The 21,782-nt window shown below is 47.9% G+C and overlaps 13 non-coding genes and 1 pseudogene across 13 annotated transcripts; all 14 read right to left on the bottom strand.

Moving 5' to 3' along the window:
* Positions 1-4,369: 4,369 nt before the first annotated feature.
* On the bottom strand, positions 4,370-4,470 carry LOC141207347 (U2 spliceosomal RNA; annotated as a pseudogene).
* Positions 4,471-5,585: 1,115 nt separating this feature from the next.
* Positions 5,586-5,776, bottom strand: LOC141207182 (U2 spliceosomal RNA). Its single transcript, XR_012277603.1, has one exon. It is a non-coding gene; the product is annotated as a U2 spliceosomal RNA (small nuclear RNA).
* A 1,115-nt stretch (positions 5,777-6,891) lies between these two features.
* LOC141207752 (U2 spliceosomal RNA) lies at positions 6,892-7,082 on the bottom strand. The gene has a single exon (XR_012278079.1). It is a non-coding gene; the product is annotated as a U2 spliceosomal RNA (small nuclear RNA).
* Positions 7,083-8,197: 1,115 nt separating this feature from the next.
* On the bottom strand, positions 8,198-8,388 carry LOC141207753 (U2 spliceosomal RNA). Its single transcript, XR_012278080.1, has one exon. It is a non-coding gene; the product is annotated as a U2 spliceosomal RNA (small nuclear RNA).
* A 1,115-nt stretch (positions 8,389-9,503) lies between these two features.
* On the bottom strand, positions 9,504-9,694 carry LOC141207754 (U2 spliceosomal RNA). Its single transcript, XR_012278081.1, has one exon. It is a non-coding gene; the product is annotated as a U2 spliceosomal RNA (small nuclear RNA).
* Positions 9,695-10,809: 1,115 nt separating this feature from the next.
* LOC141207228 (U2 spliceosomal RNA) lies at positions 10,810-11,001 on the bottom strand. The gene has a single exon (XR_012277649.1). It is a non-coding gene; the product is annotated as a U2 spliceosomal RNA (small nuclear RNA).
* A 1,115-nt stretch (positions 11,002-12,116) lies between these two features.
* On the bottom strand, positions 12,117-12,308 carry LOC141207230 (U2 spliceosomal RNA). The gene has a single exon (XR_012277651.1). It is a non-coding gene; the product is annotated as a U2 spliceosomal RNA (small nuclear RNA).
* Positions 12,309-13,423: 1,115 nt separating this feature from the next.
* On the bottom strand, positions 13,424-13,614 carry LOC141207181 (U2 spliceosomal RNA). The gene has a single exon (XR_012277602.1). It is a non-coding gene; the product is annotated as a U2 spliceosomal RNA (small nuclear RNA).
* A 1,115-nt stretch (positions 13,615-14,729) lies between these two features.
* LOC141207755 (U2 spliceosomal RNA) lies at positions 14,730-14,920 on the bottom strand. Its single transcript, XR_012278082.1, has one exon. It is a non-coding gene; the product is annotated as a U2 spliceosomal RNA (small nuclear RNA).
* Positions 14,921-16,035: 1,115 nt separating this feature from the next.
* LOC141207758 (U2 spliceosomal RNA) lies at positions 16,036-16,226 on the bottom strand. The gene has a single exon (XR_012278083.1). It is a non-coding gene; the product is annotated as a U2 spliceosomal RNA (small nuclear RNA).
* A 1,112-nt stretch (positions 16,227-17,338) lies between these two features.
* On the bottom strand, positions 17,339-17,529 carry LOC141207760 (U2 spliceosomal RNA). Its single transcript, XR_012278085.1, has one exon. It is a non-coding gene; the product is annotated as a U2 spliceosomal RNA (small nuclear RNA).
* A 1,115-nt stretch (positions 17,530-18,644) lies between these two features.
* LOC141207761 (U2 spliceosomal RNA) lies at positions 18,645-18,835 on the bottom strand. The gene has a single exon (XR_012278086.1). It is a non-coding gene; the product is annotated as a U2 spliceosomal RNA (small nuclear RNA).
* Positions 18,836-19,950: 1,115 nt separating this feature from the next.
* LOC141207116 (U2 spliceosomal RNA) lies at positions 19,951-20,141 on the bottom strand. Its single transcript, XR_012277540.1, has one exon. It is a non-coding gene; the product is annotated as a U2 spliceosomal RNA (small nuclear RNA).
* A 1,115-nt stretch (positions 20,142-21,256) lies between these two features.
* LOC141207762 (U2 spliceosomal RNA) lies at positions 21,257-21,447 on the bottom strand. Its single transcript, XR_012278087.1, has one exon. It is a non-coding gene; the product is annotated as a U2 spliceosomal RNA (small nuclear RNA).
* Positions 21,448-21,782: the final 335 nt, after the last annotated feature.

Consider the following 21,782-nt stretch of genomic DNA (forward strand, 5'->3'; position numbering starts at 1 on the left):
CCTCGGGCCTTCTGTTGGGACACCCTTGGCCTTGGGTTCCCTGACCCTTCATGTGGTGTGCCTTCGGGGTGGATGTGGTGGGTGGCCGTGGCAGATGCTGCCCACGGCCTCCGGTCTCTGGCTAGGGTGTGTTTTATGCCCCCACCAGCTTGGGTTCCGGTACCCTGTGCCGACTCTTCACCCGGGGATTTAAGTTGGGTTCTTGGAGTCCTTTTCTGCTGTTTCCCCCTCTGGGTCTCTCTCTCTTCTCCTCTCTCACTCTGGGTCTTTCTTCTCCTTTGCTCGCTGACTTGTTCTCTGCATCTGACCCTGATCTTAGTTGGTGCCCACCTTATATACACCCTCTATGTGTGAGCTCAGGTGACCAGCACCCAATGAGCTCCTATCTTTACCCAGGCTGCTCCCCCTATCTGCCCCTACACTACTTGGGATGTACCACCCCCCCTCCCACTCCAGCCAAGGACAGACTCGGTCGTACCTGCACATTTCTAAGTGGGAGTACCGTTGGTCTGCCCTCCGGAAATGGGATGTGTGTAGTGCATGCAGCCTACCGAGCTCAGTCCCACACTCCATCCTTACCCGGGAGTGGAATATCACACCTCTGGGTTGAGGTGCAATACCCCTGTAGCAGCCGAATCCTCAGGGTGCTACATTCCCCCCTGGTAAATCACAGCACGTCCTCGGGCTGTAAGATATAAAACAACACCAAAACATACAAATTTTTCATAAACATATAAAATATATAAAACATTATATATATAAAACTTTCTCGTCGCCTCTGGCTCCTCCTCCGGTCACTGTGCAACGTGTGACCGGGTAAAGTGCGACAGTCTCTCTGGAAAACTGGTTTTCCTGTAAAACCAGTAGGGGGCGCTTTAGGAAGCGCAACTATATACAGGGGAAGTTGGCCGCTCTCAGTCCTCGGCCAGGTAAAGGGAAGGGAATGGCTGCTCACAGTCCTCAGCCTGTGGGATTAAGGGTAAACGGGTGAACAGTTCACATAGCAACAGTTTCTTTGGTACCCGGTCGGGTAACTATTTACATCTACTGCTCTGCCGCACTCAACGGCGTCTTCCTCCTGCTCTTTGCTTGTAGCTGGTTGTAACTTCAGACCCGTCCGGGTCCTCTTGCTCCTCCTCCTCGCACCGCAACTCCTCCTCCGTCAGGCGGTGTACGTGGAGGGCGTAAGGTCCTTTGGCACACTTGTGCCGGGTAAAGGTGACCTCGTCCCCCTTGTAAAGGTCACGACCTCTGTGCCCCTCCGGCAGATGGGACTCCACGTCTCTGCGCGTGACAAAGACGTCGCCGGGGGTGTTGTTGTCTCTGATGAAGCCCCACCCATGCTGCAGGTTAAACTTTATTACAGTCCCGGTGGTACGGGGACTGTGCGCTGCACGGGGGTCTCTCCTGGCCCGGCTCTTCTGCTTGGCGCTCCTTATTTGGGCCTGTTGTTCCCGGACCCGCCTCTCTCTCCGCTCCCTCGCAAACTCTTCGAGCTGCTGTCGGCAACACTCAGCACGCTCCGCTGCAGCTGCCCTGGTTTCTCCGGTGAACCCCATTAGATCTTCTCCCGTGGGGTCCCACGCAAATTGGGCTTCTTCCAGAGGAGGCGAGACCCGTGCCACGGGCTTCGGAGCCGGAATCAGGGGCTCACACAAGGGCCCTAGTCTCTGCTGCCGTTCCAGCTCATGGAATTCTTCGGGCCAGATGAAGGGCCGCCCGTCCGGCCATGTGAGCTGGCTGAACAAGTCCTCCCCCAGGTGTGGCACCCTTGGTTTTACGGGCGCGGGCGCGGTGGTGGTGGCGCCCGGGTTGCCCAGGCCTTGCGGCCAGGCCTGGGGCACCTGGAAGGTGAAGGGCACCGTTAATACGGCGGCGCCCTGGGCTACCTGGCCTTGCGACCAGGCCGGAGGCTCCGCGGAGGTAGGGGGCGCTGTTGGTGATGCGGCGCCCGGGGGTACTAGGCCTTGCGACCAGGCTGGTGGTATTTCCTGCTTTGTCACGCTCCGGGTCGGGGCGCGTGACGTCACAGGGGTCGCTGCGGCGGCTTCCGGTCGGGGCCTAGTCCATAGCGGTGACATGGCGGCTACGGGCACAGCAGGGGGACTTTTGGGCTCTGCGACGGGGAGCTGGGGCAGGTGGGCGGTTTCCCGGCTTGGGGTATAGGCGTCCCCTTTACCTGCCTCCTTGCGTCCGGCTCCCTTCTCGGCGCCGTCTCCGGCCTTGGGTCCTCCCGCGCCGTCCTCAGAGGCGGTCTGTCTCCTCATCTTGGTTGGCGTGCTCCGGGTCTTGGTTTGCTGGGCCATCTCTCGGCTCCACTCCGCCAATGTCTCTCGCTGTACCCGGGCCATCCTCCGTGCGAGGCCCTCCAGGGCAGTCTGTGCACACTCCCGGTCTCGGGGGAGCTGTGCAAGGACCTCCACTAGGCCTAGTGGGGTCGTGGTGTCTAGCAGGCTCCTGACCAACGGGTCGGTGCTGCTCTGCTCTTCTTCCAGCAGGCTCCTGGCCAGCGGGCCGGTGCTGCTCTGCTCTCCTTCCTCGGTCTGTAGCAGACTCCTGGCCAGCGGGCCGGTGCTGTTCTGCTTTCTCTCCATCTCCGGGTAAGCTCCTCCGCTACTCCTCTCCAGGTTTCTTGTCTCCGGGTGCGCTCTCTCCAGACTGCTCGTTAGACTTCTTGTCTCCGGGTGCGCTCGCTCCAGACTGCTCCAGGCGGCACCCATCTTCGTTCTTTTCTTTCGTCTCCTCCCACTTCGAGGGCGGTCCCGGGGCAACTCGGTGACTGTCAGCTCCAGGGGTAGTTCTTTCACGCTGACAGACACCTCCAGCATCACAGTCTCTGTTGGTAGGGGCGGTTTCCACTTTTGGCGCCATTTTCTGTCCTGGCCCACGATGGGAGGCGGCCTCTTGCCCTCCTTTGGCACGCCCATAATGGCGTCCGCTGCTCTTCCAAGGCGGGAAATCTTCGGATTTGGCGGGAAGCGTCGCCCAGTGGCGGGAAACTCTGCAGATGGCGGGAACAAGCTGGAAAGGGCGGACAATCGGCGGGAAACGACCTGTGATGGGGTCCGATGGCGTGGACCCTCCGGAACCGGCGGGAGACTTCTTTCTGAGGTAAACTTGCACTTTTCTTCAGGCACGCAGTACCCGGGTGTTGCGGGCACGTAATCCTGCCGACTACGCCAAAGTTGACGCGCCCCCTGGGACATATTCCTTTTTGAGGGGAATACCCGGCACCGGATCAGATGGGGGGTTGTAGTCTCCGAGCGGCTGTGACCCGGCCCGTGCCCAGGGCGTCAAACTCAGTGTTATGTGGCAGTCCTACAGATGTTATTAAGAGTTCTTTTGTGTCGACTACGCCACCCGTTGTGATGCGGTCACTGTGGCCGCCGCTGCAGCAGGGTCCGCTGAGGCTGATGGTGGGTGCGCAGCTTGGTGGGATAACCCCCAACGGGAGGGGTATAGCCTCAGGGGGGACAGGTGCATAGGATGGGGGTTGTGGTGGTGCAGTGCAGACGGCAATGAAGACAGAGTCGGGTTGTGCAGTTAAGGGTGTTTACTTACTGCAGATGTTGTACTGGTCACTCCAGCTTCGAGTGACCACCCGAGCCGTGCTGCGTCCACCAGGTCCTGGATCCAGCCAACACCCAAACAAGTCCGGAGCGTGGCCCTGAGCTCTCCTTCTGTCCCGTTCTCTGGCCGTCCCCACCAGTGATCCACCTAGGTCCAGCTCCCTCGGGCCTTCTGTTGGGACACCCTTGGCCTTGGGTTCCCTGACCCTTCATGTGGTGTGCCTTCGGGGTGGATGTGGTGGGTGGCCGTGGCAGATGCTGCCCACGGCCTCCGGTCTCTGGCTAGGGTGTGTTTTATGCCCCCACCAGCTTGGGTTCCGGTACCCTGTGCCGACTCTTCACCCGGGGATTTAAGTTGGGTTCTTGGAGTCCTTTTCTGCTGTTTCCCCCTCTGGGTCTCTCTCTCTTCTCCTCTCTCACTCTGGGTCTTTCTTCTCCTTTGCTCGCTGACTTGTTCTCTGCATCTGACCCTGATCTTAGTTGGTGCCCACCTTATATACACCCTCTATGTGTGAGCTCAGGTGACCAGCACCCAATGAGCTCCTATCTTTACCCAGGCTGCTCCCCCTATCTGCCCCTACACTACTTGGGATGTACCACCCCCCCTCCCACTCCAGCCAAGGACAGACTCGGTCGTACCTGCACATTTCTAAGTGGGAGTACCGTTGGTCTGCCCTCCGGAAATGGGATGTGTGTAGTGCATGCAGCCTACCGAGCTCAGTCCCACACTCCATCCTTACCCGGGAGTGGAATATCACACCTCTGGGTTGAGGTGCAATACCCCTGTAGCAGCCGAATCCTCAGGGTGCTACATTTGGTCCCCAGATAGGGGACGTATCAGATATTAAACTGATAAGAACAGATACTACACTTGATCTTAGCCAAAAGGCCGAGAAGCGATAACCAGAATTGGTTTCAAACTACGGAGCCACCCAAGGATCCTGAAAAGTCCATTTGTGGAGATGAGCTCCTGGACTCCCGTTAAGAAGACATGTTGTCAACCTCTAGATCCCTTACATGCCTGCACTTTTCGGCTTGCTGCTGCTGCAATCCACGCGTTTTAGATCTGCATAACTCCACCTCTTTAAACACAGCACCTTCACCCCCTGCTGTTCCCACCCGCCTCAACACCGTTGGAAGGGAGGAGAACCAATTAAGGCGGGGGGTGGGGTGGAACGAGCAGCTGTCTACCCTTAGCAGGAGGGCTCCTGATTACATACCTCTCCTGCTGCTGCTGCTGCTGGCTGTCCAGCAGCAGACTGAAGGTGGCTGCTGCTGTGCACAGGTATATAAAGGCTCAGAGCCTATTATGACACGCGCAGCCAGCGTTCCATTGCCACATTCCATCTACTGCAGGCAGGATACCTGGCTGGCTGAATGTCGCTGAGAAGCTCACAGAGACCGCCATAAGCAACAGTTTAACAGAATGCCACAGACTAATCAACCAAACTTTTTGGGTTGGGTTCTCTTTTATAGTCTGCAGGCATTAAATGAAAGAAGTCAGTGTTCCAGCAGAAGGAGACAACGTTTCAGAAAAGGCATTGTAGCAAACCAAAAAAGAAATTTTAAGCGCAGCAGAGTAACCAGCGCACATACCTGTTAGCTCAGGTGAGTTTAAAAGGCTGCTGTTGATAACAAGGGCATTTGCTAAATAGATGGTGTGTGTGCAACAATATACTGAAAGGTCAATTATATTGTGCAGCTTATCTCACCACCTGTAGTTATTTAGGTGAAAGCTCCAAAATGCTTGCCTAATATGTCTGTTTATCCAAAAGGAAGTAAAAAGGGAGAGCTAGAAAGATAGCATTGCATCACATTACATGGCAATGCAATGCACAGTTGCTGAAGTTGAACCAAAATGAGCTTGTAATCTGGCTTCTGCAACTTTGAACATGAAAAATCCAATGAGGAGAAGAAAAGCAAAGCCAAAGAGTCCATCCCAAAATCCGACAAACAAGCAAAATGAACAAAAAACATTGAATTCAATTCTTTCTGATTTTAGAAACTGCATTAAAGAAGGGGTGCACCGGTCCTGGAGATACTGCAATACCAGGTCAATGCGTGGAGTGGACAGAGCAAGCTCTTTTTCCATCTCCCTGTTCTAAAAATCCATTTAATATATGGTCCCCAGATAGGGGACGTATCAAATATTAAACTGATAAGAACAGATACTACACTTGATCTTAGCCAAAAGGCCGAGAAGCGATAACCAGAATTGGTTTCAAACTACGGAGCCACCCAAGGATCCTGAAAAGTCCATTTGTGGAGATGAGCTCCTGGACTCCCGTTAAGAAGACATGTTGTCAACCTCTAGATCCCTTACATGCCTGCACTTTTCGGCTTGCTGCTGCTGCAATCCACGCGTTTTAGATCTGCATAACTCCACCTCTTTAAACACAGCACCTTCACCCCCTGCTGTTCCCACCCGCCTCAACACCGTTGGAAGGGAGGAGAACCAATTAAGGCGGGGGGTGGGGTGGAACGAGCAGCTGTCTACCCTTAGCAGGAGGTCTCCTGATTACATACCTCTCCTGCTGCTGCTGCTGCTGGCTGTCCAGCAGCAGACTGAAGGTGGCTGCTGCTGTGCACAGGTATATAAAGGCTCAGAGCCTATTATGACACGCGCAGCCAGCGTTCCATTGCCACATTCCATCTACTGCAGGCAGGATACCTGGCTGGCTGAATGTCGCTGAGAAGCTCACAGAGACCGCCATAAGCAACAGTTTAACAGAATGCCACAGACTAATCAACCAAACTTTTTGGGTTGGGTTCTCTTTTATAGTCTGCAGGCATTAAATGAAAGAAATCAGTGTTCCAGCAGAAGGAGACAACGTTTCAGAAAAGGCATTGTAGCAAACCAAAAAAGAAATTTTAAGCGCAGCAGAGTAACCAGCGCACATACCTGTTAGCTCAGGTGAGTTTAAAAGGCTGCTGTTGATAACAAGGGCATTTGCTAAATAGATGGTGTGTGTGCAACAATATACTGAAAGGTCAATTATATTGTGCAGCTTATCTCACCACCTGTAGTTATTTAGGTGAAAGCTCCAAAATGCTTGCCTAATATGTCTGTTTATCCAAAAGGAAGTAAAAAGGGAGAGCTAGAAAGATAGCATTGCATCACATTACATGGCAATGCAATGCACAGTTGCTGAAGTTGAACCAAAATGAGCTTGTAATCTGGCTTCTGCAACTTTGAACATGAAAAATCCAATGAGGAGAAGAAAAGCAAAGCCAAAGAGTCCATCCCAAAATCCGACAAACAAGCAAAATGAACAAAAAACATTGAATTCAATTCTTTCTGATTTTAGAAACTGCATTAAAGAAGGGGTGCACCGGTCCTGGAGATACTGCAATACCAGGTCAATGCGTGGAGTGGACAGAGCAAGCTCTTTTTCCATCTCCCTGTTCTAAAAATCCATTTAATATATGGTCCCCAGATAGGGGACGTATCAGATATTAAACTGATAAGAACAGATACTACACTTGATCTTAGCCAAAAGGCCGAGAAGCGATAACCAGAATTGGTTTCAAACTACGGAGCCACCCAAGGATCCTGAAAAGTCCATTTGTGGAGATGAGCTCCTGGACTCCCGTTAAGAAGACATGTTGTCAACCTCTAGATCCCTTACATGCCTGCACTTTTCGGCTTGCTGCTGCTGCAATCCACGCGTTTTAGATCTGCATAACTCCACCTCTTTAAACACAGCACCTTCACCCCCTGCTGTTCCCACCCGCCTCAACACCGTTGGAAGGGAGGAGAACCAATTAAGGCGGGGGGTGGGGTGGAACGAGCAGCTGTCTACCCTTAGCAGGAGGGCTCCTGATTACATACCTCTCCTGCTGCTGCTGCTGCTGGCTGTCCAGCAGCAGACTGAAGGTGGCTGCTGCTGTGCACAGGTATATAAAGGCTCAGAGCCTATTATGACACGCGCAGCCAGCGTTCCATTGCCACATTCCATCTACTGCAGGCAGGATACCTGGCTGGCTGAATGTCGCTGAGAAGCTCACAGAGACCGCCATAAGCAACAGTTTAACAGAATGCCACAGACTAATCAACCAAACTTTTTGGGTTGGGTTCTCTTTTATAGTCTGCAGGCATTAAATGAAAGAAGTCAGTGTTCCAGCAGAAGGAGACAACGTTTCAGAAAAGGCATTGTAGCAAACCAAAAAAGAAATTTTAAGCGCAGCAGAGTAACCAGCGCACATACCTGTTAGCTCAGGTGAGTTTAAAAGGCTGCTGTTGATAACAAGGGCATTTGCTAAATAGATGGTGTGTGTGCAACAATATACTGAAAGGTCAATTATATTGTGCAGCTTATCTCACCACCTGTAGTTATTTAGGTGAAAGCTCCAAAATGCTTGCCTAATATGTCTGTTTATCCAAAAGGAAGTAAAAAGGGAGAGCTAGAAAGATAGCATTGCATCACATTACATGGCAATGCAATGCACAGTTGCTGAAGTTGAACCAAAATGAGCTTGTAATCTGGCTTCTGCAACTTTGAACATGAAAAATCCAATGAGGAGAAGAAAAGCAAAGCCAAAGAGTCCATCCCAAAATCCGACAAACAAGCAAAATGAACAAAAAACATTGAATTCAATTCTTTCTGATTTTAGAAACTGCATTAAAGAAGGGGTGCACCGGTCCTGGAGATACTGCAATACCAGGTCAATGCGTGGAGTGGACAGAGCAAGCTCTTTTTCCATCTCCCTGTTCTAAAAATCCATTTAATATATGGTCCCCAGATAGGGGACGTATCAGATATTAAACTGATAAGAACAGATACTACACTTGATCTTAGCCAAAAGGCCGAGAAGCGATAACCAGAATTGGTTTCAAACTACGGAGCCACCCAAGGATCCTGAAAAGTCCATTTGTGGAGATGAGCTCCTGGACTCCCGTTAAGAAGACATGTTGTCAACCTCTAGATCCCTTACATGCCTGCACTTTTCGGCTTGCTGCTGCTGCAATCCACGCGTTTTAGATCTGCATAACTCCACCTCTTTAAACACAGCACCTTCACCCCCTGCTGTTCCCACCCGCCTCAACACCGTTGGAAGGGAGGAGAACCAATTAAGGCGGGGGGTGGGGTGGAACGAGCAGCTGTCTACCCTTAGCAGGAGGGCTCCTGATTACATACCTCTCCTGCTGCTGCTGCTGCTGGCTGTCCAGCAGCAGACTGAAGGTGGCTGCTGCTGTGCACAGGTATATAAAGGCTCAGAGCCTATTATGACACGCGCAGCCAGCGTTCCATTGCCACATTCCATCTACTGCAGGCAGGATACCTGGCTGGCTGAATGTCGCTGAGAAGCTCACAGAGACCGCCATAAGCAACAGTTTAACAGAATGCCACAGACTAATCAACCAAACTTTTTGGGTTGGGTTCTCTTTTATAGTCTGCAGGCATTAAATGAAAGAAGTCAGTGTTCCAGCAGAAGGAGACAACGTTTCAGAAAAGGCATTGTAGCAAACCAAAAAAGAAATTTTAAGCGCAGCAGAGTAACCAGCGCACATACCTCTTAGCTCAGGTGAGTTTAAAAGGCTGCTGTTGATAACAAGGGCATTTGCTAAATAGATGGTGTGTGTGCAACAATATACTGAAAGGTCAATTATATTGTGCAGCTTATCTCACCACCTGTAGTTATTTAGGTGAAAGCTCCAAAATGCTTGCCTAATATGTCTGTTTATCCAAAAGGAAGTAAAAAGGGAGAGCTAGAAAGATAGCATTGCATCACATTACATGGCAATGCAATGCACAGTTGCTGAAGTTGAACCAAAATGAGCTTGTAATCTGGCTTCTGCAACTTTGAACATGAAAAATCCAATGAGGAGAAGAAAAGCAAAGCCAAAGAGTCCATCCCAAAATCCGACAAACAAGCAAAATGAACAAAAAACATTGAATTCAATTCTTTCTGATTTTAGAAACTGCATTAAAGAAGGGGTGCACCGGTCCTGGAGATACTGCAATACCAGGTCAATGCGTGGAGTGGACAGAGCAAGCTCTTTTTCCATCTCCCTGTTCTAAAAATCCATTTAATATATGGTCCCCAGATAGGGGACGTATCAGATATTAAACTGATAAGAACAGATACTACACTTGATCTTAGCCAAAAGGCCGAGAAGCGATAACCAGAATTGGTTTCAAACTACGGAGCCACCCAAGGATCCTGAAAAGTCCATTTGTGGAGATGAGCTCCTGGACTCCCGTTAAGAAGACATGTTGTCAACCTCTAGATCCCTTACATGCCTGCACTTTTCGGCTTGCTGCTGCTGCAATCCACGCGTTTTAGATCTGCATAACTCCACCTCTTTAAACACAGCACCTTCACCCCCTGCTGTTCCCACCCGCCTCAACACCGTTGGAAGGGAGGAGAACCAATTAAGGCGGGGGGTGGGGTGGAACGAGCAGCTGTCTACCCTTAGCAGGAGGGCTCCTGATTACATACCTCTCCTGCTGCTGCTGCTGCTGGCTGTCCAGCAGCAGACTGAAGGTGGCTGCTGCTGTGCACAGGTATATAAAGGCTCAGAGCCTATTATGACACGCGCAGCCAGCGTTCCATTGCCACATTCCATCTACTGCAGGCAGGATACCTGGCTGGCTGAATGTCGCTGAGAAGCTCACAGAGACCGCCATAAGCAACAGTTTAACAGAATGCCACAGACTAATCAACCAAACTTTTTGGGTTGGGTTCTCTTTTATAGTCTGCAGGCATTAAATGAAAGAAGTCAGTGTTCCAGCAGAAGGAGACAACGTTTCAGAAAAGGCATTGTAGCAAACCAAAAAAGAAATTTTAAGCGCAGCAGAGTAACCAGCGCACATACCTGTTAGCTCAGGTGAGTTTAAAAGGCTGCTGTTGATAACAAGGGCATTTGCTAAATAGATGGTGTGTGTGCAACAATATACTGAAAGGTCAATTATATTGTGCAGCTTATCTCACCACCTGTAGTTATTTAGGTGAAAGCTCCAAAATGCTTGCCTAATATGTCTGTTTATCCAAAAGGAAGTAAAAAGGGAGAGCTAGAAAGATAGCATTGCATCACATTACATGGCAATGCAATGCACAGTTGCTGAAGTTGAACCAAAATGAGCTTGTAATCTGGCTTCTGCAACTTTGAACATGAAAAATCCAATGAGGAGAAGAAAAGCAAAGCCAAAGAGTCCATCCCAAAATCCGACAAACAAGCAAAATGAACAAAAAACATTGAATTCAATTCTTTCTGATTTTAGAAACTGCATTAAAGAAGGGGTGCACCGGTCCTGGAGATACTTGCAATACCAGGTCAATGCGTGGAGTGGACAGAGCAAGCTCTTTTTCCATCTCCCTGTTCTAAAAATCCATTTAATATATGGTCCCCAGATAGGGGACGTATCAGATATTAAACTGATAAGAACAGATACTACACTTGATCTTAGCCAAAAGGCCGAGAAGCGATAACCAGAATTGGTTTCAAACTACGGAGCCACCCAAGGATCCTGAAAAGTCCATTTGTGGAGATGAGCTCCTGGACTCCCGTTAAGAAGACATGTTGTCAACCTCTAGATCCCTTACATGCCTGCACTTTTCGGCTTGCTGCTGCTGCAATCCACGCGTTTTAGATCTGCATAACTCCACCTCTTTAAACACAGCACCTTCACCCCCTGCTGTTCCCACCCGCCTCAACACCGTTGGAAGGGAGGAGAACCAATTAAGGCGGGGGGTGGGGTGGAACGAGCAGCTGTCTACCCTTAGCAGGAGGGCTCCTGATTACATACCTCTCCTGCTGCTGCTGCTGCTGGCTGTCCAGCAGCAGACTGAAGGTGGCTGCTGCTGTGCACAGGTATATAAAGGCTCAGAGCCTATTATGACACGCGCAGCCAGCGTTCCATTGCCACATTCCATCTACTGCAGGCAGGATACCTGGCTGGCTGAATGTCGCTGAGAAGCTCACAGAGACCGCCATAAGCAACAGTTTAACAGAATGCCACAGACTAATCAACCAAACTTTTTGGGTTGGGTTCTCTTTTATAGTCTGCAGGCATTAAATGAAAGAAGTCAGTGTTCCAGCAGAAGGAGACAACGTTTCAGAAAAGGCATTGTAGCAAACCAAAAAAGAAATTTTAAGCGCAGCAGAGTAACCAGCGCACATACCTGTTAGCTCAGGTGAGTTTAAAAGGCTGCTGTTGATAACAAGGGCATTTGCTAAATAGATGGTGTGTGTGCAACAATATACTGAAAGGTCAATTATATTGTGCAGCTTATCTCACCACCTGTAGTTATTTAGGTGAAAGCTCCAAAATGCTTGCCTAATATGTCTGTTTATCCAAAAGGAAGTAAAAAGGGAGAGCTAGAAAGATAGCATTGCATCACATTACATGGCAATGCAATGCACAGTTGCTGAAGTTGAACCAAAATGAGCTTGTAATCTGGCTTCTGCAACTTTGAACATGAAAAATCCAATGAGGAGAAGAAAAGCAAAGCCAAAGAGTCCATCCCAAAATCCGACAAACAAGCAAAATGAACAAAAAACATTGAATTCAATTCTTTCTGATTTTAGAAACTGCATTAAAGAAGGGGTGCACCGGTCCTGGAGATACTTGCAATACCAGGTCAATGCGTGGAGTGGACAGAGCAAGCTCTTTTTCCATCTCCCTGTTCTAAAAATCCATTTAATATATGGTCCCCAGATAGGGGACGTATCAGATATTAAACTGATAAGAACAGATACTACACTTGATCTTAGCCAAAAGGCCGAGAAGCGATAACCAGAATTGGTTTCAAACTACGGAGCCACCCAAGGATCCTGAAAAGTCCATTTGTGGAGATGAGCTCCTGGACTCCCGTTAAGAAGACATGTTGTCAACCTCTAGATCCCTTACATGCCTGCACTTTTCGGCTTGCTGCTGCTGCGATCCACGCGTTTTAGATCTGCATAACTCCACCTCTTTAAACACAGCACCTTCACCCCCTGCTGTTCCCACCCGCCTCAACACCATTGGAAAGGAGGAGAACCAATTAAGGCGGGGGGTGGGGTGGAACGAGCAGCTGTCTACCCTTAGCAGGAGGGCTCCTGATTACATACCTCTCCTGCTGCTGCTGCTGCTGGCTGTCCAGCAGCAGACTGAAGGTGGCTGCTGCTGTGCACAGGTATATAAAGGCTCAGAGCCTATTATGACACGCGCAGCCAGCGTTCCATTGCCACATTCCATCTACTGCAGTCAGGATACCTGGCTGGCTGAATGTCGCTGAGAAGCTCACAGAGACCGCCATAAGCAACAGTTTAACAGAATGCCACAGACTAATCAACCAAACTTTTTGGGTTGGGTTCTCTTTTATAGTCTGCAGGCATTAAATGAAAGAAGTCAGTGTTCCAGTAGAAGGAGACAACGTTTCAGAAAAGGCATTGTAGCAAACCAAAAAAGACATTTTAAGCGCAGCAGAGTAACCAGCGCACATACCTGTTAGCTCAGGTGAGTTTAAAAGGCTGCTGTTGATAACAAGGGCATTTGCTAAATAGATGGTGTGTGTGCAACAATATACTGAAAGGTCAATTATATTGTGCAGCTTATCTCACCACCTGTAGTTATTTAGGTGAAAGCTCCAAAATGCTTGCCTAATATGTCTGTTTATCCAAAAGGAAGTAAAAAGGGAGAGCTAGAAAGATAGCATTGCATCACATTACATGGCAATGCAATGCACAGTTGCTGAAGTTGAACCAAAATGAGCTTGTAATCTGGCTTCTGCAACTTTGAACATGAAAAATCCAATGAGGAGAAGAAAAGCAAAGCCAAAGAGTCCATCCCAAAATCCGACAAACAAGCAAAATGAACAAAAAACATTGAATTCAATTCTTTCTGATTTTAGAAACTGCATTAAAGAAGGGGTGCACCGGTCCTGGAGATACTGCAATACCAGGTCAATGCGTGGAGTGGACAGAGCAAGCTCTTTTTCCATCTCCCTGTTCTAAAAATCCATTTAATATATGGTCCCCAGATAGGGGACGTATCAGATATTAAACTGATAAGAACAGATACTTCACTTGATCTTAGCCAAAAGGCCGAGAAGCGATAACCAGAATTGGTTTCAAACTAGGGAGCCACCCAAGGATCCTGAAAAGTCCATTTGTGGAGATGAGCTCCTGGACTCCCGTTAAGAAGACATGTTGTCAACCTCTAGATCCCTTACATGCCTGCACTTTTCGGCTTGCTGCTGCTGCAATCCACGCGTTTTAGATCTGCATAACTCCACCTCTTTAAACACAGCACCTTCACCCCCTGCTGTTCCCACCCGCCTCAACACCGTTGGAAGGGAGGAGAACCAATTAAGGCGGGGGGTGGGGTGGAACAAGCAGCTGTCTACCCTTAGCAGGAGGGCTCCTGATTACATACCTCTCCTGCTGCTGCTGCTGCTGGCTGTCCAGCAGCAGACTGAAGGTGGCTGCTGCTGTGCACAGGTATATAAAGGCTCAGAGCCTATTATGACACGCGCAGCCAGCGTTCCATTGCCACATTCCATCTACTGCAGGCAGGATACCTGGCTGGCTGAATGTCGCTGAGAAGCTCACAGAGACCGCCATAAGCAACAGTTTAACAGAATGCCACAGACTAATCAACCAAACTTTTTGGGTTGGGTTCTCTTTTATAGTCTGCAGGCATTAAATGAAAGAAGTCAGTGTTCCAGCAGAAGGAGACAACGTTTCAGAAAAGGCATTGTAGCAAACCAAAAAAGAAATTTTAAGCGCAGCAGAGTAACCAGCGCACATACCTGTTAGCTCAGGTGAGTTTAAAAGGCTGCTGTTGATAACAAGGGCATTTGCTAAATAGATGGTGTGTGTGCAACAATATACTGAAAGGTCAATTATATTGTGCAGCTTATCTCACCACCTGTAGTTATTTAGGTGAAAGCTCCAAAATGCTTGCCTAATATGTCTGTTTATCCAAAAGGAAGTAAAAAGGGAGAGCTAGAAAGATAGCATTGCATCACATTACATGGCAATGCAATGCACAGTTGCTGAAGTTGAACCAAAATAAGCTTGTAATCTGGCTTCTGCAACTTTGAACATGAAAAATCCAATGAGGAGAAGAAAAGCAAAGCCAAAGAGTCCATCCCAAAATCCGACAAACAAGCAAAATGAACAAAAAACATTGAATTCAATTCTTTCTGATTTTAGAAACTGCATTAAAGAAGGGGTGCACCGGTCCTGGAGATACTGCAATACCAGGTCAATGCGTGGAGTGGACAGAGCAAGCTCTTTTTCCATCTCCCTGTTCTAAAAATCCATTTAATATATGGTCCCCAGATAGGGGACGTATCAGATATTAAACTGATAAGAACAGATACTACACTTGATCTTAGCCAAAAGGCCGAGAAGCGATAACCAGAATTGGTTTCAAACTACGGAGCCACCCAAGGATCCTGAAAAGTCCATTTGTGGAGATGAGCTCCTGGACTCCCGTTAAGAAGACATGTTGTCAACCTCTAGATCCCTTACATGCCTGCACTTTTCGGCTTGCTGCTGCTGCAATCCACGCGTTTTAGATCTGCATAACTCCACCTCTTTAAACACAGCACCTTCACCCCCTGCTGTTCCCACCCGCCTCAACACCGTTGGAAGGGAGGAGAACCAATTAAGGCGGGGGGTGGGGTGGAACGAGCAGCTGTCTACCCTTAGCAGGAGGGCTCCTGATTACATACCTCTCCTGCTGCTGCTGCTGCTGGCTGTCCAGCAGCAGACTGAAGGTGGCTGCTGCTGTGCACAGGTATATAAAGGCTCAGAGCCTATTATGACACGCGCAGCCAGCGTTCCATTGCCACATTCCATCTACTGCAGGCAGGATACCTGGCTGGCTGAATGTCGCTGAGAAGCTCACAGAGACCGCCATAAGCAACAGTTTAACAGAATGCCACAGACTAATCAACCAAACATTTTGGATTGGGTTCTCTTTTATAGTCTGCAGGCATTAAATGAAAGAAGTCAGTGTTCCAGCAGAAGGAGACAACGTTTCAGAAAAGGCATTGTAGCAAACCAAAAAAGAAATTTTAAGCGCAGCAGAGTAACCAGCGCACATACCTGTTAGCTCAGGTGAGTTTAAAAGGCTGCTGTTGATAACAAGGGCATTTGCTAAATAGATGGTGTGTGTGCAACAATATACTGAAAGGTCAATTATATTGTGCAGCTTATCTCACCACCTGTAGTTATTTAGGTGAAAGCTCCAAAATGCTTGCCTAATATGTCTGTTTATCCAAAAGGAAGTAAAAAGGGAGAGCTAGAAAGATAGCATTGCATCACATTACATGGCAATGCAATGCACAGTTGCTGAAGTTGAACCAAAATGAGCTTGTAATCTGGCTTCTGCAACTTTGAACATGAAAAATCCAATGAGGAGAAGAAAAGCAAAGCCAAAGAGTCCATCCCAAAATCCGACAAACAAGCAAAATGAACAAAAAACATTGAATTCAATTCTTTCTGATTTTAGAAACTGCATTAAAGAAGGGGTGCACCGGTCCTGGAGATACTGCAATACCAGGTCAATGCGTGGAGTGGACAGAGCAAGCTCTTTTTCCATCTCCCTGTTCTAAAAATCCATTTAATATATGGTCCCCAGATAGGGGACGTATCAGATATTAAACTGATAAGAACAGATACTACACTTGATCTTAGCCAAAAGGCCGAGAAGCGATAACCAGAATTGGTTTCAAACTACGGAGCCACCCAAGGATCCTGAAAAGTCCATTTGTGGAGATGAGCTCCTGGACTCCCGTTAAGAAGACATGTTGTCAACCTCTAGATCCCTTACATGCCTGCACTTTTCGGCTTGCTGCTGCTGCAATCCACGCGTTTTAGATCTGCATAACTCCACCTCTTTAAACACAGCACCTTCACCCCCTGCTGTTCCCACCCGCCTCAACACCGTTGGAAGGGAGGAGAACCAATTAAGGCGGGGGGTGGGGTGGAACGAGCAGCTGTCTACCCTTAGCAGGAGGGCTCCTGATTACATACCTCTCCTGCTGCTGCTGCTGGCTGTCCAGCAGCAGACTGAAGGTGGCTGCTGCTGTGCACAGGTATATAAAGGCTCAGAGCCTATTATGACACGCGCAGCCAGCGTTCCATTGCCACATTCCATCTACTGCAGGCAGGATACCTGGCTGGCTGAATGTCGCTGAGAAGCTCACAGAGACCGCCATAAGCAACAGTTTAACAGAATGCCACAGACTAATCAACCAAACTTTTTGGGTTGGGTTCTCTTTTATAGTCTGCAGGCATTAAATGAAAGAAGTCAGTGTTCCAGCAGAAGGAGACAACGTTTCAGAAAAGGCATTGTAGCAAACCAAAAAAGAAATTTTAAGCGCAGCAGAGTAACCAGCGCACATACCTGTTAGCTCAGGTGAGTTTAAAAGGCTGCTGTTGATAACAAGGGCATTTGCTAAATAGATGGTGTGTGTGCAACAATATACTGAAAGGTCAATTATATTGTGCAGCTTATCTCACCACCTGTAGTTATTTAGGTGAAAGCTCCAAAATGCTTGCCTAATATGTCTGTTTATCCAAAAGGAAGTAAAAAGGGAGAGCTAGAAAGATAGCATTGCATCACATTACATGGCAATGCAATGCACAGTTGCTGAAGTTGAACCAAAATGAGCTTGTAATCTGGCTTCTGCAACTTTGAACATGAAAAATCCAATGAGGAGAAGAAAAGCAAAGCCAAAGAGTCCATCCCAAAATCCGACAAACAAGCAAAATGAACAAAAAACATTGAATTCAATTCTTTCTGATTTTAGAAACTGCATTAAAGAAGGGGTGCACCGGTCCTGGAGATACTGCAATACCAGGTCAATGCGTGGAGTGGACAGAGCAAGCTCTTTTTCCATCTCCCTGTTCTAAAAATCCATTTAATATATGGTCCCCAGATAGGGGACGTATCAGATATTAAACTGATAAGAACAGATACTACACTTGATCTTAGCCAAAAGGCCGAGAAGCGATAACCAGAATTGGTTTCAAACTACGGAGCCACCCAAGGATCCTGAAAAGTCCATTTGTGGAGATGAGCTCCTGGACTCCCGTTAAGAAGACATGTTGTCAACCTCTAGATCCCTTACATGCCTGCACTTTTCGGCTTGCTGCTGCTGCAATCCACGCGTTTTAGATCTGCATAACTCCACCTCTTTAAACACAGCACCTTCACCCCCTGCTGTTCCCACCCGCCTCAACACCGTTGGAAGGGAGGAGAACCAATTAAGGCGGGGGGTGGGGTGGAACGAGCAGCTGTCTACCCTTAGCAGGAGGGCTCCTGATTACATACCTCTCCTGCTGCTGCTGCTGCTGGCTGTCCAGCAGCAGACTGAAGGTGGCTGCTGCTGTGCACAGGTATATAAAGGCTCAGAGCCTATTATGACACGCGCAGCCAGCGTTCCATTGCCACATTCCATCTACTGCAGGCAGGATACCTGGCTGGCTGAATGTCGCTGAGAAGCTCACAGAGACCGCCATAAGCAACAGTTTAACAGAATGCCACAGACTAATCAACCAAACTTTTTGGGTTGGGTTCTCTTTTATAGTCTGCAGGCATTAAATGAAAGAAGTCAGTGTTCCAGCAGAAGGAGACAACGTTTCAGAAAAGGCATTGTAGCAAACCAAAAAAGAAATTTTAAGCGCAGCAGAGTAACCAGCGCACATACCTGTTAGCTGAGGTGAGTTTAAATGGCTGCTGTTGATAACAAGGGCATTTGCTAAATAGATGGTGTGTGTGCAACAATATACTGAAAGGTCAATTATATTGTGCAGCTTATCTCACCACCTGTAGTTATTTAGGTGAAAGCTCCAAAATGCTTGCCTAATATGTCTGTTTATCCAAAAGGAAGTAAAAAGGGAGAGCTAGAAAGATAGCATTGCATCACATTACATGGCAATGCAATGCACAGTTGCTGAAGTTGAACCAAAATGAGCTTGTAATCTGGCTTCTGCAACTTTGAACATGAAAAATCCAATGAGGAGAAGAAAAGCAAAGCCAAAGAGTCCATCCCAAAATCCGACAAACAAGCAAAATGAACAAAAAACATTGAATTCAATTCTTTCTGATTTTAGAAACTGCATTAAAGAAGGGGTGCACCGGTCCTGGAGATACTGCAATACCAGGTCAATGCGTGGAGTGGACAGAGCAAGCTCTTTTTCCATCTCCCTGTTCTAAAAATCCATTTAATATATGGTCCCCAGATAGGGGACGTATCAGATATTAAACTGATAAGAACAGATACTACACTTGATCTTAGCCAAAAGGCCGAGAAGCGATAACCAGAATTGGTTTCAAACTACGGAGCCACCCAAGGATCCTGAAAAGTCCATTTGTGGAGATGAGCTCCTGGACTCCCGTTAAGAAGACATGTTGTCAACCTCTAGATCCCTTACATGCCTGCACTTTTCGGCTTGCTGCTGCTGCAATCCACGCGTTTTAGATCTGCATAACTCCACCTCTTTAAACACAGCACCTTCACCCCCTGCTGTTCCCACCCGCCTCAACACCGTTGGAAGGGAGGAGAACCAATTAAGGCGGGGGGTGGGGTGGAACGAGCAGCTGTCTACCCTTAGCAGGAGGGCTCCTGATTACATACCTCTCCTGCTGCTGCTGCTGCTGGCTGTCCAGCAGCAGACTGAAGGTGGCTGCTGCTGTGCACAGGTATATAAAGGCTCAGAGCCTATTATGACACGCGCAGCCAGCGTTCCATTGCCACATTCCATCTACTGCAGGCAGGATACCTGGCTGGCTGAATGTCGCTGAGAAGCTCACAGAGACCGCCATAAGCAACAGTTTAACAGAATGCCACAGACTAATCAACCAAACTTTTTGGGTTGGGTTCTCTTTTATAGTCTGCAGGCATTAAATGAAAGAAGTCAGTGTTCCAGCAGAAGGAGACAACGTTTCAGAAAAGGCATTGTAGCAAACCAAAAAAGAAATTTTAAGCGCAGCAGAGTAACCAGCGCACATACCTGTTAGCTCAGGTGAGTTTAAAAGGCTGCTGTTGATAACAAGGGCATTTGCTAAATAGATGGTGTGTGTGCAACAATATACTGAAAGGTCAATTATATTGTGCAGCTTATCTCACCACCTGTAGTTATTTAGGTGAAAGCTCCAAAATGCTTGCCTAATATGTCTGTTTATCCAAAAGGAAGTAAAAAGGGAGAGCTAGAAAGAAAGCATTGCATCACATTACATGGCAATGCAATGCACAGTTGCTGAAGTTGAACCAAAATGAGCTTGTAATCTGGCTTCTGCAACTTTGAACATGAAAAATCCAATGAGGAGAAGAAAAGCAAAGCCAAAGAGTCCATCCCAAAATCCGACAAACAAGCAAAATGAACAAAAAACATTGAATTCAATTCTTTCTGATTTTAGAAACTGCATTAAAGAAGGGGTGCACCGGTCCTGGAGATACTGCAATACCAGGTCAATGCGTGGAGTGGACAGAGCAAGCTCTTTTTCCATCTCCCTGTTCTAAAAATCCATTTAATATATGGTCCCCAGATAGGGGACTTATCAGATATTAAACTGATAAGAACAGATACTACACTTGATCTTAGCCAAAAGGCCGAGAAGCGATAACCAGAATTGGTTTCAAACTACGGAGCCACCCAAGGATCCTGAAAAGTCCATTTGTGGAGATGAGCTCCTGGACTCCCGTTAAGAAGACATGTTGTCAACCTCTAGATCCCTTACATGCCTGCACTTTTCGGCTTGCTGCTGCTGCAATCCACGCGTTTTAGATCTGCATAACTCCACCTCTTTAAACACAGCACCTTCACCCCCTGCTGTTCCCACCCGCCTCAACACCGTTGGAAGGGAGGAGAACCAATTAAGGCGGGGGGTGGGGTGGAACGAGCAGCTGTCTACCCTTAGCAGGAGGGCTCCTGATTACATACCTCTCCTGCTGCTGCTGCTGCTGGCTGTCCAGCAGCAGACTGAAGGTGGCTGCTGCTGTGCACAGGTATATAAAGGCTCAGAGCCTATTATGACACGCGCAGCCAGCGTTCCATTGCCACATTCCATCTACTGCAGGCAGGATACCTGGCTGGCTGAATGTCGCTGAGAAGCTCACAGAGACCGCCATAAGCAACAGTTTAACAGAATGCCACAGACTAATCAACCAAACTTTTTGGGTTGGGTTCTCTTTTATAGTCTGCAGGCATTAAATGAAAGAAGTCAGTGTTCCAGCAGAAGGAGACAACGTTTCAGAAAAGGCATTGTAGCAAACCAAAAAAGAAATTTTAAGCGCAGCAGAGTAACCAGCGCACATACCTGTTAGCTCAGGTGAGTTTAAAAGGCTGCTGTTGATAACAAGGGCATTTGCTAAATAGATGGTGTGTGTGCAACAATATACTGAAAGGTCAATTATATTGTGCAGCTTATCTCACCACCTGTAGTTATTTAGGTGAAAGCTCCAAAATGCTTGCCTAATATGTCTGTTTATCCAAAAGGAAGTAAAAAGGGAGAGCTAGAAAGATAGCATTGCATCACATTACATGGCAATGCAATGCACAGTTGCTGAAGTTGAACCAAAATGAGCTTGTAATCTGGCTTCTGCAACTTTGAACATGAAAAATCCAATGAGGAGAAGAAAAGCAAAGCCAAAGAGTCCATCCCAAAATCTGACAAACAAGCAAAATGAACAAAAAACATTGAATTCAATTCTTTCTGATTTTAGAAACTGCATTAAAGAAGGGGTGCACCGGTCCTGGAGATACTGCAATACCAGGTCAATGCGTGGAGTGGACAGAGCAAGCTCTTTTTCCATCTCCCTGTTCTAAAAATCCATTTAATATATGGTCCCCAGATAGGGGACGTATCAGATATTAAACTGATAAGAACAGATACTACACTTGATCTTAGCCAAAAGGCCGAGAAGCGATAACCAGAATTGGTTTCAAACTACGGAGCCACCCAAGGATCCTGAAAAGTCCATTTGTGGAGATGAGCTCCTGGACTCCCGTTAAGAAGACATGTTGTCAACCTCTAGATCCCTTACATGCCTGCACTTTTCGGCTTGCTGCTGCTGCAATCCACGCGTTTTAGATCTGCATAACTCCACCTCTTTAAACACAGCACCTTCACCCCCTGCTGTTCCCACCCGCCTCAACACCGTTGGAAGGGAGGAGAACCAATTAAGGCGGGGGGTGGGGTGGAACGAGCAGCTGTCTACCCTTAGCAGGAGGGCTCCTGATTACATACCTCTCCTGCTGCTGCT

The sequence above is a fragment of the Phyllobates terribilis genome, unplaced genomic scaffold (genome assembly GCF_046119375.1).
Source record: "Phyllobates terribilis strain yellow unplaced genomic scaffold, ASM4611937v1 Scaffold_160__1_contigs__length_4322635, whole genome shotgun sequence".
NCBI classification, from domain to species: Eukaryota; Metazoa; Chordata; class Amphibia; order Anura; family Dendrobatidae; genus Phyllobates; species Phyllobates terribilis.